Here is a 27,986-nt window from a genome sequence, read left to right as displayed (position 1 = left end):
CAAGCGTAGGTGCATTCTGGGTTTGAACTGGAAGGGCGTTGAAGTCTCTTATTACAGATGGTAGAAAGGATTTGTAGTAAAAATCTGTGCGTGATCGAATGGTCTGTATGTTTTTGGCATTCCTTAAGGGATATCGATGTTCGGAGCCAACAGAAGAAGGGACAAGATCAGAGAGATAGTCTGGAGTGAGATTATTTTTCATTTTGTAAAATAAGATAAGTTTGTGATTGTATCTCCCTTTTTTTAAAGTTTCCCAGCCAATTTCAGACATAAGATTGTCAATAGAGACGAGTTTGGTTGTTCCTGTCACTATTCTTGCGGCTTCATGTTGAATTAGTTCTAGTTCCGTTTTTTCTAATTTGGTACAGTTATCAAATAAGACATCGCCGTATTCAAGGATAGGTCTAATAAATGAAAGGTAGATGATCTCAAGAGACTTCCGGTCAAGTGTAAATTTAAGTTTTTTCATTATATTTATTCTTTTCCAGGCTTTAGTTTTAGTGTAATCAAGATGTGCCGACCAGCGAAGATCATTTGAAAGAATTATACCTAGATGTTTATGATTATTTATTTCATTTATTGGTTGACCCTGCATAATAATGGACGGATGAATTACTTGTCTTGTTTTACGGGATATTAACATTGATTCAGATTTTGAAGGATTAAATTTGACTAACCATTTTGTTGACCACCTGTCTATTGTTTGCAAGTCTGTATTTAGAATATTTTAAGCTGATAGCGGATCTTCAACAATAATGAATAGACTAGTATCATCAGCGAAAAGTCTGATGTTTGCTTTGATATCAAGAACATTAATGGTTTTATAATTAATTAAATTTTTTGCATTGTGATTGAAAGTCTTATGATGCCAAATATGTATTTTGACATTTTTATAACTCATTATGACATATTATAAAAGACTTACACAAGAACCCATGCTGAAATTGATGTGTTTATTGCTCCGCGCCCACAGGCGCGGAGCTATTTGTGTTTACTTTTTTTTTGTCCATGGGCCCGGATTTGAGCAATAAATCCTTTCGATTAACAGCTAAAAGTAAATCCGCATTCAAGAACTCCTTTCGATTTCTATATTGGTTTCCCCGTCGATGATTCGCAGCATGTCGTATTAATGAATAAGAACCGGAAAGCAGTTCTGCTGTTACATAAATTCGAAAGCTATAAATAGCTATAAATGTTATACATTTGTTATTTCCCTTTTTTAGTAGTACATGCAATTATAATTTGTTACATTTTGAAATACATATCAAGTATACTATTAGTGATTGAATTTGTCAATATAAAGAAGATTTCAGGCAAAAGATTTTAACAATTTTGCTTTTGATAATTATTTTTAATTTATATTTATGAAATTAAATGTTTAATAATAACATGTTGATATATTGGTTGTTTTGAAATAATTAAACTTTAGTATATTAAGTTACATTTCGTTAGCGTCATTGGTACACAGCATACCACTTTGTGATGATGGTATGAATGGTGACATGTTCGGGGGTCCGGACCCGACAGCGAATGCTGGATTTTAAAGCCTTGCGAGCGGATGGACCCTCATAAGGGTGATTCCGCTTTGTCAGCCAAGTTTGTTTACACAAAGTTTGAGCAAAGTGAGAGTAGGCCAAAATTCATATATCAACAAAGCTCACATTATTATATGGTGAGCCATTTGCAAGTGCACTTCCAATTCTATGTTTTAAAGACTATTTTAAACAAAAATAAAAATGATAACAATAAGAAATTTACCTTGAATGGGCTACATTTCTGAAGACCAAAAACATTCTGTTGCAAATCTTTATGCACATTTCATGAATGGCAAAATCCAGTTTAAAGTCTATTTTAGTGCAAACAAATGGTACTTTTTGCAGAAAATACAAACAAAAACTTTTAAAAACATAAATCTTAGGAAAGTAGTTTATCTGACCTTGAAAAAACATGGCCTCCATGACATGTGTAAAAAAGTAGTACCATGAAAATAAACATCATTTACCTATTTCTTGTGTACATGACAAACAGACACACTTCACTGTTACACATAAAAAGGTTAGATTTTAAAGTTTGATTGTGTTTTCATTTTAATTGTAGTTCATAAGGCTATAAATGATGATTGTTTTCTTGCACTACTTTTTTACAAAAAATAATGGAGGTCATGTGCTTAGAAGGACATGAGATACTGATTTATTTGGAGTTAAGTTTTGAAAGATTATAATAATATTAATTGTATTTGCTGCAAAAAAATAGCTTTTGTTGGCACTAAAACAGACTTTTAAAAGGATTTTGCAATTCATGAAATGTGCATAAAACTTTGCAACAGAATGTTTTTGGTCTTCAGAAATGTAGCACATTCAAGGTAAATGTTCTTATTGTTATCATTTTTATTTTTGTTTATAATTGTCCTTAAAATATAAACCTGGAAGTGTATTTTCAAATGGTTCATCATTTTACAATAAGAGCTTTGTTGTTACATGAATTTTGGCCTACTTTCACTGTGGACAGACTTTAGTTAAAACAAACATGACTGACAAAGCGGAATCACATTAAGCATAGGCTATAGATAGATATCATGACAACAACAGAAACATTGATCTGCAGTTTGAACATGAAGTGTAATGTTTTTTTATGAATTGTTTTAAAGCAATTCAACATAAAATATATATTGATCTCCCTAAAAATTAATTAACAATAGTTTTTTTTATATATTACCAATGTCAAATAGCTTTCATATCTTTGTCTCGCATGAATATGATAAAAGTGAATTTCCTCATACCTACCTTAAATTCAGGTAACAGTCTTCTATTATATTGATAAATACTATATGACCATGTAACGCGTGTATAACAAACAAAAAAATCCTGAATTTGGTCTTTTGGAAATTCATCCCATTTTTTCATTCCAGAGTGTGTTCTACTTTCAGTATTGAAAGAAACCATTTTTTTTTAATTTGACATGAAAATATATATATGTAATATTACTATATTATAAAATTAGTCCCTTTTGTTACTATTTGTATATTTGTAACAATTATAACAGACTTTGATATTTCTATCTTCTGTTACTGAAACAGAACACAGTACAGTCATGTCACATAACATTTACAAGTCTTGTAAGTCTTGTTTGTATTCAATGGAATTACTTTCTTACCAGGTAGGCATCAGTGAAAGCATTTTTATATTAAATATTTTTCCCCTCTTTTTAACGATGGACAGTTATGGACAGTGCATAAGATAAGTATAATTATGCAAAAAATGGTTTACAAAACATTCGGAAAAAATCTACAATAGTACTTAATCTGAATAAAACATGACCTGTGCGTAGGAATAATTTGGTAAGGTATCTGTAATGAGCGCATTTATTTTGCGCGGAGCTTCTCAATTGCTGCATTGCAGCAACATTTGTACTTGTAATAGATGTTTTGTAAATGTGATTAGAAAATCTTGGCTTTGTATATCGCTCCAGTGTTTAGTCAGCGGCACAGTTGTGCACTTACATACGAAAGACCGGTAGGGCCATTTCAACTTCATGAATTCCCGATTTCATCTTCATGAATTTACAATTTAAACTTCGTGAATTCCCGTTTTCAAAATACGGAATTCAAGAATTCACGATTCGGGTTCATGAATCCACGACTTCAACTTCACGATTTCAACTTCATGAATTCACGATTTCAACTTCACGAATTTACGATTTCAACTTCATGAATTCACGATTTCAACTTCACGAATTCACGATTTCAACTTCACGAATTCACGATTTCAACTTCATGAATTCACGATTTCAACTTCACGAATTCAACTTCGTGAATTCACGATTTCAACTTCACGAATTCACGATTTCAACTTCACGAATTCACGATTTCAACTTCACGAATTCACGATTTCAACTTCACGAATTCACGATTTCAACTTCATGAAGTTGAAATCGTGAATTCGTGAAGTTGAAATCGTGAATTCGTGAAGTTGAAATCGTGAATTCATGAAGTTGAAATCGTGAATTCTTGAAGTTGTAATGAAGCTGAAATCGGGAATTCATGAAGTTGAAATGTCCCTACCGGTCTTTCGTACTTACATGACTAATCTACACTATTCATTCAGCGATTAACATTTTGAAATTTACTTTCAACGGAAAATGTTATTATACTAGGTTAGACTTTAAAGTTTCATTATTAGTTTGCATCTATAAACTCTGTCACCGTTTTCTACTTTTATCCCATTTTCATGACAGATACATCGTTATCTAATTACAAAATATATTATTTAATAAATCAATAAAAATACTTAACTTATAATACAATATTTAAAATGAAAATATCATTTATATATACGTTTCCAGTTATTAAAATATTACAACATATTAAAAAATTATCGTTGTTAAAAGTATATTTTAAAGATCTCACGTATTTTTTTATAATATTTTTAAGACTGTCATTCATATAAGGGGAAATATAATATGATGAGGTTGAGTGACAACATCTTTTTTCTATCAAAACTGTTTCCCTAGAGCTATACAAAGTCTTGTTCAGTAAATGGCATTGTTGCTTTCATTTAGACAATCTCGCGAGTACATATCATCTCTAAAGTATCACCAGTAATTACTAATGGAAAAGGTTACTCCCACTTAGCCACTCAGAGCCTTGTTTCTTAAAATACATTTTATAATTAGTCAGAGTCGCAGGTAATTAGACATTCTTGATTTGAACATTAATAAAATACGTGTTACACCAAGGATTGTCATCTCCAGGGCGTCATTATGCCTTACTATAGTTTTATTTCTATTTTAGTTAATGTATACCTCTTAAATTATTAATATGAAATTTATTGGTATTACTAGTTCACGCCTAATTGGCACATAACAAAAATATGTACTGTTTAATTTTATATTAAAAATGTAATATTTGTTTGTTAACTTATGTTTCACTACTGGTTGTATAGATTTTCCCTCCAGTCGAGTTATGAATATTTTCCTACAGAACGTATACGTTCTGTAAGATCCCTAGAGTAGGTCATAACTTAAATGATAATTTATGCATTGAAATAATTGTCAGAAATAGTTTAAAATTTTTAATTTATGAACAAATGGTAACGGAATGGTAAACGAATACTTTTAAATCAATTATTTTAAATGCGTCTATGTCTATAACTGACAGAGTAATAAAATAGATACTAAATAGATATGTTCAGCCCTGCACCCAAATATTTAAACGTTTTGATTGCAGTGGATCCGAAATTGAACGTCAATGAGTTTGTTTTCCGAAAAACTAGTTGTAAATTAAAAGTTTTGTTTTCCGAAACACTAGTAATAGAATAAATGAAATTACAAAAAATCACGGAATACAGCCCTCCCAAAAACATTCAGTAACACTATCAATGTCACTCGAAAAAAATAAATGTATTCCAGGACAATTCGATTTCAAATTACAAACTACACAAATTATTCAAAAAAATAATGAAACAATAAAACATCATAATTGCTGGTGTATTTCATTTGAAAATTCAAATTATTGCACTTGGAAAAAACAAAAAACAAACATAAGGTAAATGATGGAATTGTACACAAAACACAAGTTTTTGCAGTTGACTACATATTTCTTTACTATTTAACACTTGATTTAAGATTCGTACAAAATATGGACAGTTAGAATTAAAAATTTTATGGAATACAAGGGGCCTCCTTGACAGATTGGTTTAAGTCGTCGGCTTTAAATCATTTGCCTGCTCATAACCGTTTCAGGTTCCAATCCCATCAGAGTTTTTGGGTTATTTCATGTGACGAAACTATCAAACTAGTCTACGAAATACCATTTGTTCTACTCAGGTATCCGCTCGTGTTTGAAAAATAATGTAAAGGGTCACCTAAGGTCTTTCTTTACCAGCAAAGACATATGATATTAAAACAGTGTCGGTGTTACTTAAAATTCAACAAACATATTATCAAACACTTTACCATTTTAACAAAAGGTTCGGACAGGAAGAATTGGAATATCAGTGAAGATAAAACTGTGTAAGAATAGAACGTCACATCGAGAGCGCAGGAGCGCAAGGTAATTCACAAACCAAGTACGAAAGCTCGATTTTAGAAAATGTTATTCGGCTTGTTTAATTTCATTCGCAACTCAGCTAGATATGTTGATAATAATTATGTTGGAACTTTAATGTTTTGGTAAATTCCGCTTTTATACTCAAATTTTCACTTGTTTCCTTTTGAAACAAATATATATTTATATTAGCATTGAATATTAGAAAGCAAGAAGTTTAAAGGAACAGCACTTAATTAGAATATGATTTGATATGAAAATTGAACAGTCGATTTAACATGAAATCAAACGCATATTATTTTAATCACCATTAAAATAATTTTATCAAGTACATGTTAACAAGTTAAAAGTGACCTCAGATCGCAGGAACAACACATATTCCATACCCCGATGATAAGTGTTATAGTATGCTTTAGTATAAACCTGTCAGAAATAAAAATGGTATTTGATAGCTGGTGACCGTTCAAACCTATGATACAGTTAATTTCTGTAATTTGCTGAGGTCTATATAGAGCTACAAAAAAAACCAGCCAAAACCCACTTCGATGTTATATAGTTTAAATCATGTTTGGAAGTGTCTCAAAAAGAAGATAGATTTAATCGCCTTTAAACAATTTTTTAAAGAGATGATTATTATTAAGGTATATTTGTTTGTCTTTGTAATCTTTAACTTTGCGATATGCTTTCTTGGCAATGTTTTCAATCGTAATAAATCGATTATGTATAGGCGGTGTAAGCAAGTAGTATATCAAGTTCTTTGAACAAGATCGCAATTCACACTATTTCGTTAAATTTCAAGTTAATTAAAAGTTATATAAATTTATCCATGGAAAATCTTCTTTCTTCTTTTATTCAAAGGAATTTATGTTGTTTTTGTTTGCTGCCAATTCAGAATTTAATATTTTCATTTTTGCAAGCAAGTACCTATATCTTAACATGCGCAAGATCTGAAGGTCTTACAAAAACCTATGCTGTTTATAAGGTTTGCATTTAAAACCAATGATATAAACGTATCACAAATATAAAAGACATATAAAAATAAACTTTTATATTGATTAGTGGAAAAATTGCCCTTAACAAATCATCCCAAAATGTTTTCATTCTTTTCAAAAGTACCTTCATATTTTTTAAAACAACAATTTTAGTATTCTATTCTCTAATTTTTATCTCTTAATGAATTAACTAGGAATGTATCATTTTAATTGTATTCTGAAATTTGTTACGAAAATAAAAAAAAATGTTGTTTTTTTTTGTTTAAAACTCTGAAAAGGTTGCATACACTTTATAAAAATGTTAAGCCATCATAATTTATCAATGACTTCTACATACAGTACTCTCTTTTCATAACTGAAAGCATAAATCTTAAATTATTAAAGGGAAACAGAGGGTCAAATGCTATCATTTCTTGTTTACACCTGTTGCTGATGTAGGAAAAAATGAACGCAAAAAAGACCTTTGATACTGTTTTTTCTCTCCAAAATGATAAAACCCGATGTGATCATGTGAGCATGGCCGTTGGCGTTCTACTTTTCTGTTTTGGCAATGTTTCATATATATCTTTAAAGCTTGACCTCATATCGAAACAAATCCTCAAGCAAAAGTATGATAATCGAATAAATGCTGATAATGTAACATATTTTCTTGAATACATCGAGGGAGAAAAAAAACTGTTTAATGTTGCTTTAAATGAAGTTGACCAAAATAGCAATTTCTCGATTATAATGTAACAACACAAAACGGTAATCAACAAAGTAATTCTTACTATATATCAACCAGATGTTCCTGTTTTCTATGTTGCTGTCAAATAAAATATAGCATAAAACAGATGACGTTATGAAATTTAAACTTGTAATGGCTTTGAAATATCGTTTTTATGGAAGGGCATCGGGACTGAGTGAGCTATAAATGAACGGAATATCATATTATTCTTGTTATATTAGATCCTCCCTTAAAAAAACATGTTTTTAGTAGTTTTAGTGGTTTAAAATTCCAAGATACTTGCTTCCAACGCATTCTGTTTTAATATGCTGCTTTCAAAATATGCAAGTTACAGTTAACAGATAAAATAACAAACAATTTTTTTTATAGTATTTATCATATATGAATATTCGGATATTACAATATTTTAACATTGATAATAATTTTATTTCATTTTAAAACGATTTAAATTAATCTCTTTACTATATTACTGAATCACTTTTTTCAGCATAGTAAAACATTTAATATGATACATAGTCACTTTGATGGACAATTCCATTTACGATATTAAGCATAAATATGTTGTCTTGTTTAATTATATCTAATTTTCCAAACAAAAAAGTCGGCCAGTATTTTTACTGGTGAAAACATACTTTACTAAGGTCTTGTGTTTTTTTCTTTCGTTATATCCTGACTGTCACAATATTATATGTACAATTTTATATGTACATTGTTAGAATTCAAAAAACGTCTCGCACCACTTAAGTTACGAATCGCCCCAACTTATATTCCTTTTTTTATTTCATTTGGATTGAATAATATTTATAGTTAGGGTTTTTCTTTCATTTATTTTGGTATACTTTTTATAAATGACAATTGATTTGGAGATGGAATAAAAAATCTTTCAATAAAAATAACAATTACTAATCCAATTTATATATTTTTTTATTTAACTTTGAGAGTTATAAGATATAAATGAGAATTATGTCATAAATAAGTGATATATTTTTCAATTTACATATTACATTGTTATACATTTTTGAGAAGGATATTTTCTAAAAATTATATGTATGATTAAAAAATATTTTTTTTTTTCATTTCTAAAACTAAAATTTATTTTTAATAAAGTTACTATAGGCCTTAAACTAACGAAATATGTAGTATTTCAATGCTTACCACCTAAAAGAAGAATATTTCTTTTTCAGCTATACAAAAATATATATCATAAACATTCTTGACGGAAAATGATTAAAAACATGGAAACATGGTGATTATAGAAGTGGGGCGGAACGTCAGTGAACTGGGGGCCGAAACATTATCAATAACACAACAGTCAAAATTGTCTATTTCTTAAAGATAAAGATAGAGATTTTTCACAAATATACCAAACAAACATTTAATCTTACTATTTTTTAGTTTTGATAATAAAAATGACGTTTCAAACGATTATATAAAATTTGGGAGAATCGTCATTTTAGTAGGGCTTTACGTGTACAAACTTGAGAATTTTTAAGTGCAATTATGGTTGTTTAAAAAATAGTTTTATACAATTAAAGCAAACTATTGTTTGCCATAACACAGGATGTCTGTTTACATAATTACATAAGTTTCAGTAGGTTCACACGTTAAGGTGTTCCCATTGTTGTTTTTTGTTTTAGATATTATAAAAATATTTAAAGGCACTTAAAGCCTTGTCACCACAGGGAAATAATGTTGAATATGAAACAATTTATGATAAAGGTATTTAAATGTAAACAAGTAGAATTTTCATTGATAAATCACTTAAAATATACTAATTGCGAAAAAACACAGAATAAGCAAAAGGTGGCTCAGCTTTATGGCCGACGAGTTACTTTTTAGAAACTGTAATATGACACTTAAACTTAAAAGCTTCTAAACAATAATAAATAATACAATTTGTAGGCTTAATGAGCCCTTACAAATTCATTTTGTATATACAAGTCTGCTTTAAATTGTTTTTAAATGTATTGTATTTTTTTCAAATTACCATTAACATTAACCTTTTTCATTTTCTGTTTTTTAATAAGACAAAACATTTCTTTTTAAACAGAAAATTTGCAGCTTTAAGAGAAGAAAATATTATCCAGGAATCTGCCATAAACACATTCTTTACAACAACGACATTAACAATAAATATATTTGTGTCCTACTTGACCATTTTCAGGATGAAAATACATACTGTTACTCATAAAAAGGAGAATAAAGAAATAATTTTAAACATGAGTCCTTATGTTTGATTTTTAAACCTGGGCTGAAAGTAGTTGTCTTATTCGAATGAACGCACAACGCAGGCAATGCAATCAATTTAATTTTTTTAAGTTTTAAGTACAAAAACCATATCACTTTAAAAATTGGTATTGTTCTTCATTTGAAAATGAAAGGCACACTAGACTAATTCTGAAACAATTTATTAACTATGAAATGCATTATATATATTTTTCATATTTTAAATCTATTTTATGTATTAAGATTTATGCAAATTAAATATCGTTTGTACGGATAAATTGCACATATTTACAATATAAAAAGTCTTTTTGCTACACGAATTGGTTCTACATGATTACATTTTCAGTATTTGTTTTAATCATCAATTCTCACCAATGGCAACATACTATTCTCACTAATCACCTAAAATTGTCTACTTCACTTCAAGCATTTTTGATTATTTGTTAAAAATTCATTAAGAGGTTGCGTTATAATTTCATTAAAAATTAAAAGTTAGTGATTCCATTATACATTTATTCAGAGATTGTGCTATAAAATCGTTTAAAGTTTGTGAAATAAATTCATTTAAAAGTTACGTATAAATTCATTTAAAGGTTGCATTACACCTTCATTCAGAGATTTCGTTATAAATTAAATTCATTTAATTAAAAATGGGTTTCGAATTCATTCAGTGGTTTTGTAATAATATCATTTCTATATATCGTTTCTAGTTACTTAAATAATTCAACATTTTAAAAATTATCGTTGTTAAAAGTATTTTTAAAGATCTCACGTATTTGTCATGATATTTTTAAGACTGTCATTCATATAAGGGGAAAATAATATGATGAGGTTGAGTGAAAACATCTTTTTTCTATCAAAACTGTTTCCGTAGAGCTATACAAAGTCTTGTTCAGTAAATGGCATTGTTGCTTTCATTTAGAAAATCTCGCGAGTACATATCATCTCTAAAGTATCACCAGTAATTACTAATTGAAAGGGTTACTCCCACTTAGCCACTCAGAGCCTTGTTTCCTAAAATACATTTTATAATTAGTTAGAGTCGCAGGTAATTAGACATTCTTGATTTGAACATTAATAAAATACGTGTTACACCAAGGATTGTCATCTCCAGGGCGTCATTATGCCTAACTATAATTTCAATTTTATTTCAATTAATGTGTACCGCTTCATTATTTATATGAAATTAATTGGTATTTCTAGCTCACGCCTAATTGACACATTACAAAATACGTACTGTTTAATTTTTATTAAAAATTTAATATTAATTTTGTTTGTAAGCTGATAGCTTCACTGCTGATTGCATAAAAATAGATTTTCCTTCCAGTCGAGTTATGAATATTTCCCACAGAACATCTATACGTTTTGTAAGATCCCTAGAATAGGTCATAACCTAAATGACAATTTAGTTATTGAAATAATTGTCAGAAATAGTTTAAAATTTAAAATTTATGAACAAATTTTCACGTAGTGGTAAACGAGTCCTTTTAAAACAATTATTTTAAATGCGTCTGTGTCTATAACTGACTGAGTTATAAAACAGGATTCAATAGATACTAAATTGATTCAGCCCTGCACATAACTGATACAAAAATATTCAAACGTTTTAATTGCAGTGAATCCGAAAATGAACGTCAATGAGTTTGTTTTCCGAAAAACTAGTAGTAGAATAAAAGTATTGTTTTCCGAAACGCCATAAAGTAAAAGAAATTAAAAAAGTTTTTTCACGGAATACAGCTCTTCCCGAAAACATTCAGTCACACAGAACTATCGAAAAGTCACCCAATATGACACCGACCGGAAGACAAGCAGAAAGCACATCAGAAAAAAGAATGTACTTCAAATTCCAAACTACCCAGATTTTTAAACAATTAAATAGAAGACATCAGAATTGCTATTCTATTTCATTTGAAAATTCAAATATTTGCACTTGGAAAAAAACAATAAACAAACATAAGGTAAATGATGGAATTGTACACAAAACACAAGTTTTTGCAGTTGACTACATATTTTTTTTACTATTTAACACTTGATTTAAGATTCGTACAAAACATGGACAGTTAGAATTTAAAAAAAATATGGAATACAAGAGGCCTCCTTGACAGATTGGTTTAAGTCGTCGGCTTTAAATCATTTGCCTACTCATAACCGTTCAGGTTCCAATCCCATCAGGATTTTTGGGTTATTTCATGTGACGAAGCTCTCAAACTAGTTTACGAAATACCATTTGTTCTACTCAGGTATCCGCTCGTGTTTGAAAAATTATGTAAAGGGTCACCTAAGGTCTTTCTCTACCCAGCAAACCATATGATGAACAGTGTCGGTGTTACTTAAAATTATAACAAACATATTATCAAATATTTTAACATTTTAACAAAAGGTTCGGACAGGAAGAATTTGAATATCAGTTAAGATGAAACTGTGTAAGAAAAAAAACGTCACATCGAGAGCGCAATAGCGCAAGGTATTTCACAAACCAAGTACGAAAGATCGATTTTAGAAACTGTTATTCGCAACACTGCTAGATATATTGATAATAATTATGTTGGACTATAATGTTTTGGTGAATTCCGCTCTTTAATTTAACCAATTTTTCATTTGTTTCCTTTTGATACAAAAATATATTTATATTTGCATTGAATTTTAGAAATCAAGAAGTGTATAGGACAGCAATAAATTAAAATATGATTTGATTTGAAAATTGCACAGTCGATTTAACATGAAACCAAACCCTATTATTTTAATCATCATTAAAAACCATTTCAATTAGTACATGTTCACAAGTTAAAAGAGACATCAGATCGCAGGCACAGCACATATTCCATACCCCGATGATAAGTGTTTTAGTATGCTTTAGTATAAACCTGTCAGAAATAAAAACACTTTTTAATAGCTGGTGACCGTTCTAACGTATGATACAGTTCATTACAGTAATTTGCTGAGATCTATAAAGAGCTACAAAAACTGCCGAAACCCACCTCGATGTAATATAGTTTAAATCCTGTTTGGAAGTGTCTCAAAAAGAAGAAAGATGTCATAGCCTTTAAACATTTTTTTAAGAGACGATTCCAGTGTATCAGCTAATTATTGAGGTATATTTGTTTGGCTTTGTAATCTTTAACTTTGGAGATTCCATCGATATGCTTTCTTGGCAATGTTTTCAATCGTAATAAATCGGTTATGTATAGGCGGTGTAAGCAAGTAGTATCTCTTGTTCTTTGAACCAGATCGCAATTCACACTATTATATTTTAGCGGAATATTCAATTTTAAGTTAATTAAAAGTAAAATAAATCTATCCACGGGAAATCTTCAATGTTTTATTCAAGGAATTGATGTTGTTATTATTTGCTGTCAATTAAGATTTTATAATATTTTATTTTTGCAAGCAAGTACCTAAATCTTTACATGCTCAAGATCTGTAGGTCTCACAAAAAACCTGTGCTGTCTCTTAGGTGATATACATTTCAAACCAATAAAACAAACGTGTCACAAATGTAAAAGACATGAAAAAAATTAGTTCGTTCACGATAGAACCAGCATTTTTCTTTAAACAACAACAACTTTAGTATTTTATTCCTATCTTAAAACTAATAAACTAGGAATGTATCGTTCTACTTGTACTATGAAATTTGCAAGAAAAATAAAAAAAATATTATAATGACTTAAAATTCTAAAAGTTTCACATACTTTATCAAAATGTTTAAGCCATCATAATTTATCAATGGATTCTTCGAAACTGAAAACATGAATCATTAATCATAAAAGGGAAACAGAGGGTCATATGCTATCATTTCTTGTTTACACCTGTTGTGGATGTAGGAAAAATAAACGCAAAAATATTTGTGATTTCAATTCATTTTTTTCCAAAATGATACAAACCGATCTGGTTATGTGAGCATGGCCTTTGGCGTTCTTGTTTTCTGTTTTGGCAGTGTTTCATATATATCTTTAAAGATTGACCTCATATCGAAACTAATCCTCAAGCAAAAGTATGATAATCGAATAAATGCTGATAATGTGGCATATTTTCTCGAGTACATCTAGGGAGAGACAAAACTGTTTTATGGACCTATTAGTAAATTTTGTACTGTTACAGTATTAGATTTTTGCTTGATCGCAATTCCAATTTCTCGATTATAATGTACCAAAACAATACAGTAAGCAACAAGGTAATACTTACTATATATCAATCGAGTGTTTCTGTTTTCTTTGTTGTTGTTGTTGTTGTTTAGACAATAGCATTAAACAGATGACGTTATAAATTAAAGCTTAAAGATATTCTATGTTCATCTTTGAGTAAAATAATTTTATCGCAAACTTTTATTGAAATCAATAAAGTTCTTACTGCATATGTCTGATTTGAACAAACTATGCGCATTCCCTTTTACGAGGCAAGTTAAATTGGCCCTTTCTTATTAAAACTGCCAATGTTTTTTATGACACTATTTATTCGTTTTGTGACCCCCTATAATGAGTAGAGTTTAGATATAAAAAATCAACTTTGTGTAAAGACATAATTTGTTGATTATATAATTGCAAAGAGACAGAGTGGCAATTTTCGATATTTTCATTTATCAAATTTGAGCATAATGTATCTTTAAAATGGCTTTGATGTCCTTTATACGGAAGTGCTCAGAGTTTAGTGAGCTTATAATAAAAGGAATATATTATTCCTGTTAGATTAGTTCCGCCGTTAAAAGCATGTTTTTAGTAGTTTTGGTACAAAATATTGCAAGAAAGCAACATGGTTTAAAATCCTGAGAATAATTACTTCCTTCCAACGCATTCTGTTTCAATATGCTGCTTTCAAAATATGCAGGTTACAATTAACAGATAAAATAACAAACAATATTAAGATAATTTGTTTATAGTAAATATCATAGATGAATATTCGGATATTATACAACATTTTAACATTGATTATAATTAGATTACATTTTTATACGATTTAAATTAATCTCTTTACTATCTTACTGAATTACTTATAAAAGCATAGTAAAACATTTAATTAAACGAAAAGATCTGTTTAGAAGTTTTAATTTTTCAAGAGTAAAACAGAAAAAATAAATAAAGAAACTAAGCAACAATAACAAAAACTACAACAACAAACAAACTGCAATAATAATAATAATAATAATAATAATAATAATAATAATAATAATAACAACAACAACAACAATATTAAACAATGATGATACTATTTTTGATTTCTTCATATAAATAAATTAAAAACAACGATTTGTAAAAAATAAAATTCTTATGCTGTAATTTCTAGCCTTTGACTTAACTGATTATGGTCAAAATTATATTTTTTTCATCAGTTCAATTTAACCTTAACTTTAAAGGCATATACTTGCTTTACACAATCGCGATCTGTATCGGGAATATTTATTGATGACTGAAATTCCTATGAGAAAATATGATAAGAAAGCTTTTGATGACAACAATATTTTTTCAATCATCACCTTTTCCCCGGAGCTTAACAAAATCTTGTTCAGTAGATAGCATTTCGTCCATAAAAGTCCAGGAGTTAATATAATCTTCGCCATATGAAGAGTAAAACTAGCTTGGGGAATATTTGCTCCCAGTTACCGCATTGTTTCTAAATATATATTTTCAAGTTAGAAAAGATTGCTTGTAATTACACATGTTGACATTATTTAAGGGCATAATTACATAATTACACGAATCGCGATCTACTTCTCCTGAACACAGATGAAAACATTAATTTGCCGACAAATTTGTATGAAGGCAGGGTAATTTTAATGCTGTAATCATCGTTATCATTCTGGCACACACATTCATTATTACGTTCCCATAGTCATGTATTAAAGTACTCTCCTTGCTTCATTTGTAATGTTTTGTAAAATATTCATTTGTATACATAACTAAACAAAAACTGTGTCTAGTCTCAAATTATCAACACCTAAAATCTAAAAGCTGCACTCATCCATTGTTATGTTGATTTTCTTGAAAATAAAAAGAAGTTGTTCCTCTGAGTAAAGAAGTTGATAGAACGACTGACTATTTTATTTCACCCAGCCTAAGCCACTTAATAACACGCATTTTGTAATAATTCTTGTAATAAAACTTGTAATAATACTTGTAATAATACTTGTAATAATACTTGTAATAATACTTGTAATAATACTTGTAATAATACTTGTAATAATACTTGTAATAATACTTGTAATAATACTTGTAATAATACTTGTAATAATACGCAAACAATTTGCATATTACATTCTAAGATTCAACTTGATTGAAGGAATTCTTTACAAGTCGGTAAATGTTAATACATGTATATTTTACTGAATTTGATTTTTGAAAACTTATTTTTGATAACTAGCTCCGATCTACTGTAGAGGTGTTTCTCTTTATTACCCAAAATTAAATAGTGTTACCTACTATACTCAAACTATATAGTTTTAAGTTAAATATATTTGTTTTGTACACATTTCCTTAGAAAAATCTACATTTAAACGAATGGAGTTATAGTCGTTTTAATATGTGATCTTTCTTTTAGTTTGATTACAGTACATCATTAAAGTTAGCTGTTCTTTGGGATTACGGTAATGAAGTCCCTTTAACTAAATTCATACGTGTTTATCAAATATCTTTCGACATAAAAGAATATATATATATATATATATATATATATATATATATATATATATATATATATATATATATATATATATATATATATATATATATATATATATATATATATATATATATATATATATATATAAACCCATTCAACGAAAGACAAATCATTAGCAAAAAAGATATGCTTAGAGATGCTTTGTTACCTCCCTTTCGAAAGTTTGAAAGAAGTATTGAAGCGTGTTTTTGGTAAAGCTGCAATATTCGTAATGCTTACAAAGGAAGACAACCAAGGGTCGCATCGCATAGAAGCGAGTTACTTATTGTTTCCCTTTTTGTGATAGCTATCAGTTACGAGGTTTGACGTTCCTATATACTTCTAGCCACTATATACATTTACACACGATACGTCTATACCGATGTCTTATTGAAGATTACTGACCGAGTTATTTTTTACAATATTATTCCGTTTGACTTGTCGGGTTTAATAATGAGTGACCACTGTTCCGAAAAAAAATCATACAATTTTAGTATTTGAGATTTTTTCAAATTGCAGAATAAGTTAAAGTGAATTTGTTTATAATGGAAGGTATGTCACATCATAAATACTTATGTTGATAGTATTTAGTACAAGACATATCAACAAACCAGGAAAGAGGTACTTACGTATGTTGATACATGATATTACATATATGAGCCGCGTCACGACAAAACCAACATAGTGCGTTTGCGACCAGCATGAATCCAGACCAGCCTGCACATCCGCGCTGTCTGATCAGGATCCATGCTGTTCGCTTACCAACCCTATTATAAGTAGAGAAACTGATAGCGAACAGCATGGATCCTGATCAGATTGCGCAGGCTGGTCTGGATCCACGCTGGTCGCAAACGCACTGTGTTGGTTATGTCGTGACGCGGCTCATATTTATATAGCAGATAATAAAGTGTTCTCGAACAAATCATTATTGCTAATCATATATAATGTTCATACTTAATCACTTAGAATTTAATTAACATTTTATTTTAAGTAAAATCATACGAATATCCAAATGGTACTGTTTTTATCAGAATTTGACATTCTTATGGAAAACATGTGCCCATTGTAGACCAATTAACTTTAAAACGAGAACATATCTATTTTCCTATAAAAATTAAAAGTGAAAGGTTTTTAGCAGACTCAACAGTTTTTTTAGAATTTTTGATCGTTATTATATTTCGTCAAAGTGCATACATAATTATGTTAATAATTACATAATGTACAATGCAGAAATTTCTTTCTATCTGTTAACAAAATGTGGTGTAAGTATAAATATAACTAGCAAAAAGTCAGTTTTACAAATCAATCAAATGATTTCATTTAATGATCTGATGTAACATGCGTCATCAATGTATTTAAAACAAAAAAGTAAGTGTAAATAAAGTTTAAACATGAAGAATTGGCAAGCTGTTGCAAGAATAGTTTATTTGATAGTAAACGGACATGCTGTTAAGACACGTGTGTTTATACGAGTCTTGACGTACTTTAAAAAGATTGATTGTTTCAATAAAGACGCTGAGCATGGAATAATCGTAATGATTTGTTGAAAAGATAAAGTTGCGTGTTCGTAGAAATAATCGCGTAATGCACGTGTTATATTTTGCTACAAAACTAAAATCTCTGAAATATGTTGATGGCTTACTTCGGGAAATATATTTTTTTTGGTTAACAAGTTTATAATAAATTTATCCTCTTTCTTTACTTTTCTTCTTTTTTATCATTTTTAAATTGAAATCAATATCGTAATTAAGATCAAGGTATAAAATATTGATAAAAACTAAGAAAACGAATGTTTTTTTTCTCTCGTAAATATTAATTTATTTTTTATGAATATTGATATATTTCAAAGGAAATTAAATCATTACTACATCAATACAATATTGCGGAGCCTCCGCGGCCCTAGTGGTGTGGGTCGCTGACACTTAATCTCTTGCTGCTCACGGCAGTGATTAATTTACCTTAACTTGCTTAACAATTTGTATTGTATTCATTTCTTATTAAATCACAGTCATGAATGATTAATAAGATCGTATGACAGGGGAAAAGCACTCCGTAGGCAAAACAAAATCATGTTATAATGTTTTGAATATCAAACATCTGTTTTGGCATTATTTCAAATGAGCGCTATAAGAATAAAAACACGATATAAGCACATAATAGTCTTTGGAAAAAAATGATAGGCATAATATACTATAAATAAGTTCGGAATTTAAGGTCATACGAATGTAATTTTCTACATATGATTCAAAAGTCTTATCAGATACAGAACTATTACTCATTGTATTTTCATGTATAATCTAATTTCTTATCTGACGTAATCAATAAAAATATTTAAATATACAAAACTCATATCGCTAACGTTCAACTACATTCAGAAAAACGTACAATTAATAATGAACTTCTCGTCCGCGTAAAATCGACAGCGTAAAAGTAAAACGTTAAATCAACATCGTCTCGACTGCCAATGAAAGCGTTAGACCAATAGTGTTCTTCTCGCCCTTTGTGATTTTTTATACGTTTATATAACCAATAAACTTGTCATTTCTAGGTATTTGAAATAAAATATGAGAAGAGCAAACAAAAGTTTGATAATGTGGGTTTGCATGACAGATTCTCAATTCCGGATAAATATTATTTTATATTTGATCACTTGATTCCGTGTCGAAATCATTTTATCGTTTTGACGAACGTACTATTTCATATTTGATTAGCCGAATGATTTCTTTGCAATAGCAGGCTTAATTGTTTTGTTTTTCTTTTATCTATTGAATAACAGATTATTGTTTGAACAAAAGAAATCAGACATTATCTTTCATAAGATAGCCAGAGGTGATTTGTTCAATTGTTCTATAAAATAAAACAAACTTGTAAATGCTGTATTCTGCTTAAAATAAAATAAAATAAGTATTTGAACAAGATTTCCATATGAAGATTCAGACTGTGACCTTCGAATAATAGAGACGGACGCGATATTACAAGGTCATTTCTAACGCGAATTGCTAAATGCTTTAGGTTTTTAGAGACAGTTTAAAGTTAAACTGATTTGTATATGCCAAGAAAAAAGTACTAAGTATTTTTAAAAAAGTAAAAATGAGCCGTATCACGACAAAACCAACATGGGTTTGCGACCAGCATGGATCCAGACCAGCCTGCGCATCCGCGCAGTCTGATCAGGATCCATGCTGTTCGCTATCAGTGCGAACGCCAGTAAGTAAGTAAGTAAGTAAGTTCGCTATCAGTTTATCTACTTGTAATAGAGTTGGGAAGCGAACAGCATGGATCCTGATCAGACTTCGCGGATGCGCAGGCTGGTCTGGATCCATGCTGGTCGCAAACCCATTATGTTGGTTTTGTCGTGACGCGGCTCAAATGTATTTCATAAAATAAATGTAGTCAGCTTCTCATGTTCAAGGTTGGCTTTATGGAGTTATCTATCATCGTGCCATCATCAGAAACTATTTACACATTCCAACAAATCTCATTTGTTTCGTTAAATTGCTACAGCTTTTCATAGTAAGTGATTTGTTGTAATGAAAAACTTTTCTTCGCGAATGCTTATAAATAATACAACACATTTGAAGGTTTATCTATTCCTGTATAACGTTAACAAGTGCGGGTATACAAACATCCATTTTCGACAAGTTTTAAGTTAAAACAGAAGTAGATACTTAGAAACATGTATATTTTGATACATCACGAAATATCTACCAAAAATATACGTGTAAAAACTGTAAAAAATACATACAAACCCTTTATGTATTCGTTTGGAATTTATATGAACTATGTGCAAGATATAATTATTGTGTGATATAGTCATGTATTTATATTACAGTTGTAGTTTGGTCTTATAATGAAATTTCAACGCGAATTAATAAAATCATTTTTTGTTTGCTTTATTCAAAATTCTTAACATCAAAATATATACCGGGATTAACGTCAAAGTGTATGGCAATAATCTATCGGCATCAGTTAGAGATATCACAAAATAATAGTACATTATTCGTATATGTATTTACCATTGCACTGATTACTGTTCTGTATATCAATTTCATGACATAAGAAAGAGATTCTCGTTTTATTCCTAGTGGTAAGTTTTCTATTTGAATCAGTTTGAATTTTCTTAGTTTGGATCATATTTATTTACCATCAATACTTTAAAAAAAAGGTTTCGATGTTTCGTGTCTCGAAATCAAAATAAATATTGATTATTCAAGTCTGAAACTATTTTCCTTTTATTATAATTTTAAGTACTAAGTTTTTGGTTCACTTTTTGAACGAATCCAATATAAATGTATAATATATGAAAGCAACATAAATAACTTTTATTATTATTTCTCAAAATTTTTATTATTTTCTCGAAAAAGTAGTTACTACATTGTATTTTGGTTAAGGGTATTTTGTCTACAATTCTAGATTTCTTTTGCTTTTTATTTCTTATAAATGTTGTTAATTACAACAGACAGACATATTTATTGCAGTGGTCGATATAAATTGTCAGATGTAAATCGTCATTTCAGAGACAAAACTTATCAAAATTATCAAAAGCATGTGAGATTTGTTAAAGAATATTCTGGAGGCAGCTTTTTAATACATATTTTAATCATAATTGTGTCTATATACATTTTATGGTTATGGGATTATATACTATGAAACTGATTTGTCTTCGTAAACTCGTGCGGAGGTCATTGAGCTAAAATATACATTATCAGAATCTAGAAAACACAGTGATCCAACATGAAATTTGCAGACTCGGTTTGAATGAGTCTGTACATGAAAGATAATGAATAAGTGCATCATCTCTCACGCCCTCTAGCACAGGCTTGAGCGGTACTCTATTCTCAACACTTAATAGTGCTGGCATCAATGATTCCGAAGGACCAGAAATTATATAACAACACTGAGGTGAAGTACGGGCCAACCTTTTACAGCTTCTACACAGCACTTGACGTCTGGAAAAAAGGGATCCCTCGGAAGCAATAATGTCAACGAAATAACATTAAAACTGCCGACTCGATTTGATTGAGTCTGTACATTAGGGATAATAAATAAGTGCAACATCAACATCCATCATATCCCTAGCACCGGCTTGAGCGGTACACATTGCAGTACAGAAATTTAAAATATCTAAAATTGCTAAAGAACGAAATAACTGTAAAAACACTATAACAATTCAACCATTCGACATTAGATCAGATGTTGTAACCGCTGTAAATTAAAGAAAATACCATTTTGAATCATCGCTATAGCAATGGCCGACAAACAACTTAGTTTTGAGCGTTACCTTTTTACAGTGTATTTAGTTTTTCTGAAGAATTAAGATCATTTGATCACATGACAGTCATTTATATCATTTATATGAATTATTGTGTTGATAGGACAATTTAAATAGACATTGAGACAGTGATGGTATTTTCGAATTGACAATTGAGATTGATAAGTGCATTTGTCTAGACACATTTTTCCGTGGTTTAGGATTTAATTTGTTGTAACATGTGCACAATTCGGACGATGATTACTAGCCAACAATTCATAATGAAATATCACTTTTGTCTTGACAACGTACCATTTATCTAACTTATAGAAAAACAGGTTATAAGCCTAAAAGCATTGACTAATCAGATCAGTTGGTGTTTTTTTTAATTGTTCAACAATTTATATCTTAATAAATATTTTCCGTTGTTAATATCCAAAATATATCCTTTATCTCAATGACATTGTATACAAGGTAATTATAACATGTTATAACAACTCTAAACAGAAAAAAGTCATTTTCATAGTTAATATTATACACAGTCATGAAAAAGCATCGTGATAAGAAAATAAAACGTTACATGGATTTGTCAGTGTGCTTTAAATGATGCATGTCAGATTCTTAATTCCGAATAAATACCATTTTATATTTGATCACTTGATTCCGTGTCGAAATCATTCTGTTGATAAATGTACTATTTCATATTTGATTAGCCAATTTCAATTTTCAATTTTATTTACAATAACACTCAGTTTGTATAATGTACAAAAACATGAGCAAATCAAATATGTAAACATATAAAAGAAATAGGTCACTATGAAAAATAGGTATATAACATAGAGGACAACAATATAGATTTATGTTTGTAAGCTGATATATCATATTTAAAAAATATAGTTTTTTAGTTTGCGTTTATTTAACAAAATAATAATAAATAAATAATAAATAGATGTTTAGTACCGTTCGATCGAAAAGAAAAAAAAGTAGTCTAATTGCATAAACCGTGGGAACTGCACTCAATAACTTTTCAAAGGGGCATTTGATTGACAGATGGCCTATCCTAAAAATAGATCACGTGGTTAGGGGAATTTCGTTTCGGTATTCTCTCTGATTGGTTTATTTTTATCACCGCCCCAAGTACATGAGTTTTCGTACTGATTGACACATCGTGTTTATTTCAGGTGTGAATAAATAAGAAATTTTGAGAACAAAAGAATAAATAAAAGATACTTGACGTTTAAGTGACATTAATTTTGAATGGATTGAAGCCGATTGATTTATTTGCAGTAGCATACTTAATTGTTTTGGTTTTCGAATTTCATTGAACCGAACAGATTATTGTTTGAACAAAAAATCAGATATAACCTTTAAATATATTGCGGTGATATGTTCATTTGTTTCTATAAAGTAAATATAAATGATAAATGCTGTATTCTGCTTTAAAAAATAAGATAAAATAATTAATAATAAATAAATAAATAAATAAATAAATATTTCAATCAGGGTCATGTTGATGCAAGGTTTCAATATGAGGATTCAGAATATAACGCCCGAAATACAAAGAAAGCCGAGATATTACACGGCCATTTCTAATGCGAATGTCTTACAGCTTTAGGTTGTTAGAGATTGTTTAAAGTTAAACTTATATGTATATTCCAAGTAATAAGGGGACTTATTTTTTTAAAAAAGTAAAAAATATTTCATAGAATAAATGTAGCAAGCTCCACATATACTTCAAGGTTAGCTTAATGAAGTTATCTATCATCGTACCATCATCAGAAACTATCTGCACATTCCAACAAATCTCATTTGTTTCGTAAAATAGCTACAGTGTTTAACAGAGTGTGATTTGTTGTAAAATAACTTTCTTTCACGAATGTTTATAAATCATAAAACACTTTTAAAGATTTATCTGCTCCAGTATTACGTTAACACGTGCGGGTATACAAACACCCATTTTTATACTTTTTATTTTGAAACAGCAGTAAACTCTTAGAAACATGTTAATTTTGATACATCATGAATTATCCTGCAAAACAATACGTGTGCAAAGTGTAAAAAATATACATAAACCCCTTTATATATTCACTGGGAATTTATGTGAACTGTGTGCAAAAGAAATTATTTTTTCTTGTGGTGTAATCATGTATGTATTTTAGGTTGGTCTAATAATGAAATTTCAACGCGAATTCATTAAATCTTATTTGTGTTTATCTCATCTAAACATCTCATCTATCTCATCTAAACAAAGTTCTAAACGTCAAAATATATATCTGGATTTACATCAAATTGTATGAAAATAATCTATCGGTACAAAATAATGGTCACATTATTCGTATATATAACATTAACCACTGCGAAGAAAACTGTTTTGCATATCAATTCAATGACTTAAGATAGAGATCTCATTTCATTCCTAGAGGTAAGTGGTTTTCTATTTGAATAAGTTTGAATTATCTCAACAGATCATTTACTATTTACACGCTTAAACAGGTTCGTATATAAAATATATATCTGAAACTATTTTCATTTTCTAATAAATTTAAGTACTAAGTTTTCTTCCTGGTCGCATTTTTGAACGAGTTCTGTTTGATAAAGGAAAAACGACATAAATAATTTCATTATTTTTACAAGTCAGAAAAATGAGTTACTTTATTGGTTAAGGGTTTTTGTCTACAATAATTCTGGATTTCTTTCGCACTTTCAATTTATCTAATTCGTTTAATTGCAGCAGACAGACATTATTATTGCAGTGGTCGATATAAATTGTCAGATGTTTCGTCATTTCAGAGACCAAATTGATCAAAAGCATGTGAGATATGTTTAAAAATATTTAGGTGACGGCTTGTAAATTCAAACCTAAATCATAATTTTGTTTATATACTTTTTATGGTTATGGAATTTGATATTTTGAAACTGATTCTTCTTTGTAAGATTGTGCGGAGGTCATAGAGCTAAAAATATACATTACATGAAGCCATGAATAAACACAGCGTTTAATATATAATTATGATTATAATTAATTTGCATTCCAATTTCAAAACAGTTAAAATTGCTCAAGAAAATGAAATACTGTTAAAACAGTACAACAAATTAAAACGTCGGTGATATTTGATCAATTTTGTCACTCCTGCAAATTAAAGAAAATACCATTTTGAACGCTATAGCAATGGTCGATAAACAAGGCCTAGATTATCAGCTAAGTAGTAAGCGTAACCTTTTTACCTTTTTATACTATATTTAGCTTCTTCTAAAGGTAAGAATCACATGAAAGTCATTCATATCAATTATAGTGTTGATATGAAAATTTAGATGGGCATTGAGACAGTAGTTCTATTTTGGATTGACAATTGAGATTGATAAGCAGGCTCCAAAACCCCAAACAGACAAACTAAAATCTCATTCATGTTTTATATAATACACATGTGCTTTATGAAAAGAAAGAAACGCTATTATATAATTATTTTTCTTAAAATGACGATAGTAAATATGTAACATGATATGTACGTCACAGATAAATTCAAATCAAGATGATATGTCAGACAGACAGAGAGACAAATAGACAGAAAGTCATTTATCGACAATAAGATGTTAGATTTCAGATGTTTCCGAAATTACTGACAACTTCATGCAACCATAAAATAATGAGAAAACTTAAGCAAACTAATAATCGATGCATAAACATTAACAAACCTCATCAGTCATAATTTTGTTTATTGGAATAGACAATACTAACAACACTGAATGTCCTGTGATATTACGTACACTCGTACTCACAAAGAATGACAAGCTTTTATGAAAATCTATGCCTTCCTGTTTAAGCACTTGAGTTACATTTCCCTGAAAAATATATTGGCAAAAAAGTTATCAGTAATCACAAAAGTCATACAACAGGATGAATATGTGCTGAAAGAGAACTCAAATGTCGACTTGTGGTGAATGAGCGATGTATTTCTGTAGAATTTATCCAGCATCATCCAGAGTTCTATTTCGGCATGACTTATATTTTCAAATTGTTAAGCGTGACTATTTATATCTTAGTATTATATACAAACATTGCTAACTAATCGGAACATAAGAGTGTTGGAGATTTTTCTTACAGCTGTATCGAGTCTTACAGAATCAGTATTGTTCTGAACCATCTTTAATGACCTCTTTATTTCGCCCTGGAAGGAAAAGCGAGACTATATTGGGTATACTATAAATTAAATATGAACTTTTTGGAAAACGAAGCTAAATTGATAAGATTGGTTCCAATAATGATTTCCATTGAAAAGTCACGTGGTACAAATTCTGGAAAAGCATTGTTTACATTTTATAAGGCTTGAAATAAAAGTTGTATTTTAGATAAATGAAGGAAAGATTAAGCATAAAGTAAGAAGTAAAACGTACTTGTTTTGAATGAGGTATTCTTTTAATCAAATATGATACACAAGATCAACAAGGAAAGGCGGCGTTCAATGAACGCAAAGTCACATGATTCCAATATAACGAAACAAATTCAACACTTTCTGATATGCAGGTAAAAACGAAAACATATTCATAATTTCCAAAGAAAATATTAAGAAAGAAAAAAAACAGATAAGGAGAGACTGGTAATTATTTTCTTATCAGTGAAAATCTTTCAATATAACGTTTTCACCGATTAGAACTGTATTTATGTATAAATTACCATATTATTGTGTGAAGAACAGAAATCAAATAGAATATATGACACAATAGCCGAAGACGATTTTGTTCATTTTATTTCTATCAAAAACAAGTTAATGTTGTATGCAGCTTTAATTTGTTTTTTCTTAGTGCCTTTTTCGTGTAAGGTTTCAATATGTTTCACACTGCCTCTTTTGCAATACATAGACGATACTACAAAGCCATTACCTTTCATGTTCAACTCGAATGTCTTAAAGCTTTTTATAGGTAGTTTTAAGAAAATTGTCACGTACAGGTTTATGTATTAAACCTGAATGGATGGATAAAACACGTTAAATATATACTTTTTTTGGCTGTAAAATATCACATTTCAACACATATTTATTGAACACTTTGTGCTTCAATTTTAAAAAAAATAGTTAAAGATACTCAAACATGTAAAGTACTGTAAAAACATTAAAACAAATTCATGCAAATTAGATGTAAAACTATATTGAATTATAGTTTAACGCTATATCAGTGGCCGATGAACAAAGAACAAGACAATTCAGCGTTTTTACAGTATATTATTCTTCTTTTCAATTTAAACTTTGCAAACTAGAGGATAAGAGTTAAGATATATTTTTAACATTTATGTCATTCATGGTATTGATATGACAATTTAGATAGACATTAAGACTGTGGTTCTATTTGAATATACAAGTGAGATTGATAAGCGTGTTTGTCTAGACACATTTTCTATGGTGTAGTATTCAATTTGTTGTATTGTACGCAAATTTTCGGTCAATGTTAACTGGTGAATTATTTACAATTCTCTGTCATTTTTTTCTTTATTTCGTAAAATTATCTAAATAACAATTAAAAGGCCTACGACCATAAAGCCGATCCACTATTCGTCTCTTTTGCGATTTTGCAATAGTGATTAAGTACATGTATTTTGTATAGTAGTCATGAAACCAACGTTGTATATTTTGCTGCAATTATCAGTAGTTATCTTACATTAAACGCTCTTTTATTTATGTGTACTTCTAAAAGACTTAATCTTTGATACAAACATTAAAAAAACCCACATGCTTTCATTTTTGAGACATGATGTACATTTTAAATGAAGCGAAACTTGAAACCGTAAAGGGATTAAACAAAAAATCAGTTGTTGATTGTTTATTTTCACAATAATCTATAAATGTTTCAGTTTTTTATATCCATATAGAATATCCTTAAAATGTAACTGTTATTTTAAACATTAATGTAGTTGTACTCGTAATTCAAGCACAAAGAACAAAGAAGTTATCATATTAACTTCCTACAACATAAAGGAGTGACACAATGACGTTGCGGTCTTCAATATCATCATAATGATGCTCGATTTAGATCTAACGACGTAAAGCTTTGATTCTCTAATTGGATACATTGTATCATATTGTGTGCAATTCGCAATCTGAATGTTTA

General features: G+C 29.3%; 1 protein-coding gene across 2 annotated transcripts in view; it reads right to left on the bottom strand.

Annotated features, from left to right (window-relative positions):
- Positions 1-27,986, bottom strand: part of LOC132743505 (12S rRNA N4-methylcytidine methyltransferase-like) — a 408,080-nt gene that overhangs the window by 176,212 nt on the left and 203,882 nt on the right. The window lies entirely within an intron of this gene.

The sequence above is a fragment of the Ruditapes philippinarum genome, unplaced genomic scaffold, assembly GCF_026571515.1.
Source record: "Ruditapes philippinarum isolate M1 unplaced genomic scaffold, ASM2657151v2 ctg258_1_1_1_1, whole genome shotgun sequence".
Taxonomy (NCBI): Eukaryota; Metazoa; Mollusca; class Bivalvia; order Venerida; family Veneridae; genus Ruditapes; species Ruditapes philippinarum.
The sequence above is the reverse complement of the archived record's forward strand: the minus strand, read 5'-3'. Positions and strand labels throughout refer to the sequence as shown.